Source organism: Ornithorhynchus anatinus, chromosome 2, assembly GCF_004115215.2.
Source record: "Ornithorhynchus anatinus isolate Pmale09 chromosome 2, mOrnAna1.pri.v4, whole genome shotgun sequence".
Taxonomy (NCBI): Eukaryota; Metazoa; Chordata; class Mammalia; order Monotremata; family Ornithorhynchidae; genus Ornithorhynchus; species Ornithorhynchus anatinus.
Window position 1 is genome coordinate 28,253,667 of NC_041729.1, and position 6,699 is coordinate 28,260,365.

The 6,699-nt window shown below is 47.6% G+C and overlaps 1 long non-coding RNA gene across 2 annotated transcripts; it reads left to right on the forward strand.

Annotated features, from left to right (window-relative positions):
- Nucleotides 1–2,351: 2,351 nt before the first annotated feature.
- LOC114805873 lies at nucleotides 2,352–6,347 on the forward strand. 2 transcript variants are annotated; one of them, XR_003753937.2, is made up of 3 exons: nucleotides 2,352–2,509; nucleotides 4,764–5,050; nucleotides 6,200–6,347. It is a non-coding gene; the product is annotated as an uncharacterized LOC114805873 (long non-coding RNA). The 2 variants fall into 2 exon arrangements; XR_003753938.2 differs by having other exon boundaries at nucleotides 2,356–2,509; nucleotides 4,915–5,050.
- Nucleotides 6,348–6,699: the final 352 nt, after the last annotated feature.

Consider the following 6,699-nt stretch of genomic DNA (forward strand, 5'->3'; position numbering starts at 1 on the left):
AGCACTTTTCTAATGATCCAGCAGCAGAGTGAAGCATGGGAACTGGAGTCGGGAGAGACAGTCACCTTTAGCACTTGCGTATTTATATCCGCCCTGACCACCTGGGTGTATATAGCCAGTGGTACATTCAATGATTTGTTCAGTTTTTCCCTTCCTGACTTAACTGCGCACCTCCCTGTTATCACCTCATTCTTCCTCCTGCTCCCGCTATTTGTAAATCACTGCTATCTGCTTGCCTAAATCCCCTATTAGATGGTAAACTGCATGGGTTGCACGGATCGGGTCTCTCGCTCCTGGCGTCGTCTCCCAAGCAGCGTCCTGCACGTTCGGTAAATACTATGGGTTTGTCGCTTGCCCCGAGTGAGATCCTGACAAAGGAGCATGCCAAATGCAGCAACTACAATAGGTTGCCAACCCGAAGGAGAGCTAGCGAAGCCACTTCAAAGTCTAGGAAATACATGACTGAGGGAGGTATTTAGCAAAAAGTGGTGGTGTTAGTCAGCAAAGCAAATAACCTGGGAAATGGGGGAGAGAGAGTGAGAGTGGCAGAGAGAGAGAGAGCTCAGTGGGAAAAGAGTAATTTGAATGTGAACATCGAAGTGTCAAGATGAATACAGAGCAAGGGCTGAACTTAGAAGTGGTAAACCTAAATTGAGAGAAAGCTGCTCAGAGAAGAGGGTGCCCAAACTGCCAGTGTTCTCACACATGCGGTGGGGCAGGGGCTGTCTGAGCCACAGAGACCCAGACATTTATGCCAGGTCCAGGCTTCTTTTCCACCTAGCGACGTGCCCTAGGGGAAAGAATACGGTTTCTGGGAATCAGAGGGTCCGGGTTCTAACCTTGCCAACTGTATGACCTTGAGCAAGTCACTTTAACTTCTGTGAAATTCAAAACCTATCATTCCTTGTACTTAGACTGTAAGTCCCATGTGGGACAGGGACTGGGTCCAATTTGATTATCTTGTCTCTACCCCCATGCATAATACAGTTCTTGGATCCAAGTAAGCCTTAACAAATGCCACTATTATTATTATTATTATTATTAATACCTCACCAGGGCACATGACTCTCATTATTTTTACCAGTCACATTCAAGGGCTTCAGAAAGGGACCCTGGTTACCCCTGCCTCAGACATCTTACTTTTCCAAAGTTGCTTTTCCCGCCAATATGCCTACCTCCCTCATCTCTCACCCCTTCCCCAACATAGCCTAAGACAACCCTGAAAAAGAGAAATAACAAACCAGGAGGAGAAGCAGCAGGGCCGGAAAGGACACTGGCTTCAAGATGAGGTTTTTCTTCTTTCCTTCCACCGGCTTCCTTGGAGGTTCCTGGTCTCTTTCCTTCCAGTCCAACTGACCCTTTCTGACCTAGGTGTTCTGACTCTGGACCCATCCTAACTTCCGGCTCATCTCTTCGCTTGGTGGGTTCTGTCGGGACCACTCCGGAGTCGGTCTATTCTCTCCTAGTCAAAGGGAACGTAACGGACAAAGACAGACCCTGCCCACAGGCCTGCTTGCTCCATGTGAAATGGTTGGAGCTCTGAGAGGAATCCCTTACTTTCTTTTCTGGAACTATGTATGGTGCTGTGACAAGAACAGAAACTGCTGCCCAAATTACCTCACTCAGGCTTGAGAAGCCACACTGCTTTTCATCTTTGCCACAACACCAACGAGGGGGGCCCGAGGCTGATAAGCCCATCCCGAGGGTACGGACTTTGGTTTTCCAGGGCCAGGGGAATCCTCGCAGGGCTTTACCAAAGAGCCCAGAACCCCTTACTCCAACACATCTCAAAGGTTAAATAAATGAAGGATAAAACATTCATTCATTCATTCAATTGTATTTATTGAGCGCTTACTATGTGCAGAGCACTGTACTAAGTGATTGGAAATGGACCAAATCGGTAACAGATACAGTCCCTGCCCTTTGACGGGCTCACAGTCTAAGCGGGGGAGACAGACGGACAAAAACAATAGCAATAAATAGAATCAAGGTGATGTACATCTCATTAACAGAACATAGCAAAAGAGTCAAGTGCCCCTGGTCCAAAGAGTCGGGGCAGTGGCTTTCACCCTCTCCCTGTGTTTCCCCTGTCGGAAGGAGGGAGTGTGGAGGGGTGACCGAGTAGGGCTTTGGGGGATCCTCGTTTGTGGAGTTTCTCCCCCTTCCATCATTAGGCCCAGAAGAGAAACACAGTCTGAGGCAACAGAGTCCAGCTCTCAATCAGTCCAGAGCTCCGACTGAACATCTTGCCTCTCATTTCTGGTCAGAGACTTGGTCCTGTGGTGTTGAATTACTTTCAGCTGCTGCTTGTGAAATTGAACTGCTCCCAGGTGTTGGGGGCTTCAGCCTCCCCACTCCTCCCTGCTGCCCCCTTCAAGCTCTCACTCTAGAGTTCCGCGGCAGTAGCCCCCTCCCGTCACCTTTCCTTTTGTGCCCGTGAGTTTGGATCCTGAGAGAGAGAGAGAGCGCCAACTCAACGATACCGCACAAACTGGATCCACTCAACGGGGTAAGCTGTTTCTCTTCTTTATGACCCAGAAAGGAAGATTTCTTGGGATGTATGGATTCTCCCCTCCTGATCGGTGTGGTGTGGGCTTTTTTTTATTTGATTTTTCAGTTTTGAACTCATTCAACCTTTCTCCTTCACTGTCTGAGTCACTTGTGCACACACTTCTGTCTGGGGCTGTGCTTGTCATGAACCCTTGTGGCCCAGAAAGTATGGCGTAACTGTAGCTTGGGGCTGGCTGGGTGTGAAGTCTGAACTATGGCCCTGGGAGAGGTGATAGGTCTGTCCTGAGAAAGGTAGAGAAGCATCTCGGCCTAATGGATAGAGCCTGAGAGTGAGAAAGACCTGGGATCAAATCCTGACTCTGCCTCTTGTTTGCTGTGTGGCCCTGGGCAAGTCCCTTAACTTCTCTGTGCTTCAGTTACTTCATCTGTAAAATGGGGGTTAAGACTGTGAGCCCCACGTGGGATAAGGCCTGGGTCTAATCTGATTACTTCCTATCTACCCCAGGACTTCAGTGCCCGGCACATAGGAAGTGCTTAACAAATACCATTTACAATAAAATAAAATGAAGGATGGCTGGTGGAGACAGGTGCTGGAGGAGCTCCATTTTGGAGATGTCTCGTCATCTGAGCGGTGGCTTTTGGGGCGGTTTCTTAGAAAGTTTCTGGGGTCGGTTCCCCCTACTCTGCCTAGAAGTAGAAGTGAATGAGTGCTGCTCCCATGCTACCCCCAGAGACAGCTGCCTTTGCCTTGCCTATCTGTGTTCCTGCTCTGATGCTCCTGGTACTTTTCCAGTTCCGGTCTGTCTAGTTATGCGGAGCGCAATTCTATTTTTTGTGGCTCTGTCAGGGTTTTCATTCCTTGTTTTTATTATTCCCCTGACTTTTGCAATCAAAGGCGAAAGGCCCTGCACCCCTTTCTAAGTCACTCTGAGTATCTTGTTCAGCGGTGGCTTCCAAAATGGGTAAGGGCCCATTGGTCTGCTGCTGTGAAGCCTCAGAGGTATTCTGTCTTTGATTCTCTCCGTGCGTAGCTGGAGGAAGAGAGGGCGAGAAGGTGTGGATGACGCAATGCAAACCAGCACTCCTACTGCATAGAAAACCCAAGCATGTGTCCTGCTAGTAGTAGGCTATTCCCTATCCCTCTTGACCATTGGTCTCTGAGCAAAGCTTACCCCTACAAGCAGAGGGCCAGAAAGTTGCATTACTGTATTTTTGTGGATACAGTGTTGAAGTGTGCCAGGGAAACTCTCCCAGATGAAGCGACACGGCCTAATGGGTAAAATATGGGCCTGGGTGCTAGAGGTCCTGGGTTCTAATCCAAAGTCCTCCACCTGCCTGTGGTGGGACCCTGGCCAAGTCGCTTAACTTCTCTGGGCCTCCATTTCCTCAACTTCAAAACGGGGATTCAATACCTGTTCTCCCTCCTACTTAATAATAATAATGTTGGTATTTATTAAGCGCTTACTCTGTGCAGAGCACTGTTCTAAGCGCTGGGGTATACGGGGTAATCAGGTTGCCCCACATGAGGCTCACAGTCTCAATCCTCATTCTTACAGATGAGGTCACTGAGGCATAGTGAAGTGACTTGTCCACAGTCACACAGCTGACAAGTGGCAGAGCTGGGATTCGAACCCATGACCTCTGACTCCCAAGCCCGGGCTCTTTCCACTGAGCCACGCTGCTTCTCCTACTTAAACTGAGAGCCCCAAGTGGAACAGGGTCTGCATCCAGCCTAATTAACTCGTATCTACTCCAGCTCGTAGAAAGGTGCTTGATGCAAAATAAACACTTAAATGCCATAAAAAAAAGACACCCGCATTCATGGATACAGACCCACTTTGGCAGTTCCTTACTAGACAGCTCTACTACTCTTTAAGGCACCTCTGGGGATAGACTGGTTCCATTGTGGTATTTTGTTAAGCACTTAACTCTGTGTTAAGTGCTCGGGTAATATAGGATAATCAGATCGAACGCAGCTTGTCCCGCACAGAGCTTGCAGCCTAGGAGGGAACACAGGAATGAAATCCTCATTTTACAGGTGAGGAAACTGAGACAGAGAGAAACAAGTCATCCAGAGTCACACAGCAGACAAGTGACAGAGCCCAAATTAGAACCCAGGTCGTCTGACTCCTAGTCCTGTGCTTTCAGTGCTTAGAACAGTTCTTGGCACATAGTAAGCGCTTAACAAATACCTTCATCACTATCCACCAGGCCACCCTGTCTCCCACTCTCTCTCTCTCTGGATTTTACAGGCTGTTTTAAAATGTACAACTACTTGGCCCCCAAGGGTGCGTTCTTTACATTGAGATTTCTTCTTGTGCCTGGAGACGGGGGACAGTTAAGGGTGTAAGAAACCAATGCAGAAAACAGCTAAAGCAGATCCCCCGTGATGACTTCTTCCAGATGGCTAAAAATGGCAGACAGATTTGAGCAGTGAAAGAGAGAGAAAGGTCATCTGCAGCCGTGATCGGCGGAGAGCTCGTGACCTCGGTCCGGACGGTCACCAACCGGTAACATCAGTACAGACATTTCAAAACTGGTAAGCGGCCTTTCCAATCATTTCACTTGGCACAGTGCGGTGGCTCGGCTCTCCTCTCCCCATCTGACCCATAAAGAAACTAAAGTTAAACCAGAGATGACACAAGGCTTCCTCCAGGCCTCTCAGCAAAACTGAGGTCTGAGAGCACAGTCAAAGCTCCTGAGTCAAGAGAGTCGAAGTTGCAAAATGACTGTTCTTGGTCAGTTGAACTTGTTGAAGATATTTCCTTAAGGGGTTCTTTCCTTTTTTGGATTCCAGATCAAAGGAGATTGGATTATTTTTTTTTAAGAAGAATTTGAGCTGCAGGGTCGGTTATGCTTACATGATGAGGTGGGGTGGGATGGGAGAAATCATTTTTTATCACTGCCATGAACATCAGAAAGGACTTTACGAGCCCGCGTTGGACAATGTACGTGACCAGAGTTGCAACTTTCGGCACTTTATAGGTCCCAGGGTAATTCTAGCAAGTCCTGATACAAACCAAGTCCTGCCTTCTACCCAGAAGCAGGTGATGGCCACAGGGACAAGCCAAACCACAGTACAAGCCCAGGGATTCAGATCTGAAAAACAGGCAGGGAGTGTATCTGTTTATTGTTATACTGTACTCTCCCGAGTGCTTAGTAGAGTGCTTTGCACACAGACACTAAATAAATACAATTGAATAAGTTCGAAACACAAGTGTGCAATGCGAACACTGACCAACTGCACAAAAGGTCTCCATTATACATAGAGCGAAGTTTGTCCCAGCTAAAACGATTGTTTTCTTGAAAACATTTCCATACGGCTATCAGGTCAGTAATGACAGTATTTAACCACAGCCTCACCAGGAGGACCCATCCCTGTTTGCAAAAATCGAGCTAAAATCCACATTTGAAAAATAAGGAAGTAAAATCATTTTACAAGTTTGGAGCCATGTTTGCAATCACTCGGTGATCACCCTGAGATCAGAACTTGTGGGCATGTGGAACTTCCTTTTTCGATGCAGTAGATAGAAAATAAAGGATTTCAGGGACCCAGAGAACAATTATTGGCCTAATCTGTCCGTTGGCGGCAGAGACGGCGTGTGCCGGAGGAGACAGATCCATGTTTAAGCTCCCTTTCTTCTGGCTCCTCTGCTTATTCCCCTCCTCTTCTGCCTTTCTTCTTTAGGTAATCTGCCTTCTGCACAAGCTCAGTTGGGTGGACCTGTAAGGCATTCCTTCTCTGCACAGATTTCTGTCTTTCAAGGTCCATGACTGAACCCTTCGACACTTGGCAGTGCAGGGGAAGAATCAGATTTATTGAATAAAGGCTTTACCTTTGAGTTCCAAGTGCCAAATCTCTATAGGATTTCTTTTCGTTTGTTTGTGTTGGGGGTTTTTTAATAGTATTTGTTAAGTACTTACTTGGTGCCAGGCACTGTACTAAGCCCTGGGGTAGATACGAGCTAATGAGATTGGACAGAGTCCCTGTCCCACCTGAGGCTCACAGTCTTGCATTTTACAGATGAGGGAACTGAGGCACAGAGAAGTAATAAATAATAATAATAAAGTTGGTATTTGTTAAGCGCTTACTATGTGCCGAGCACTGTTCTAAGCGCTGGGGTAGACACAAGGGAATCAGGTTGTCCCACGTGGGGCTCACAGTCTTAATCCCCATTTTACAGATGA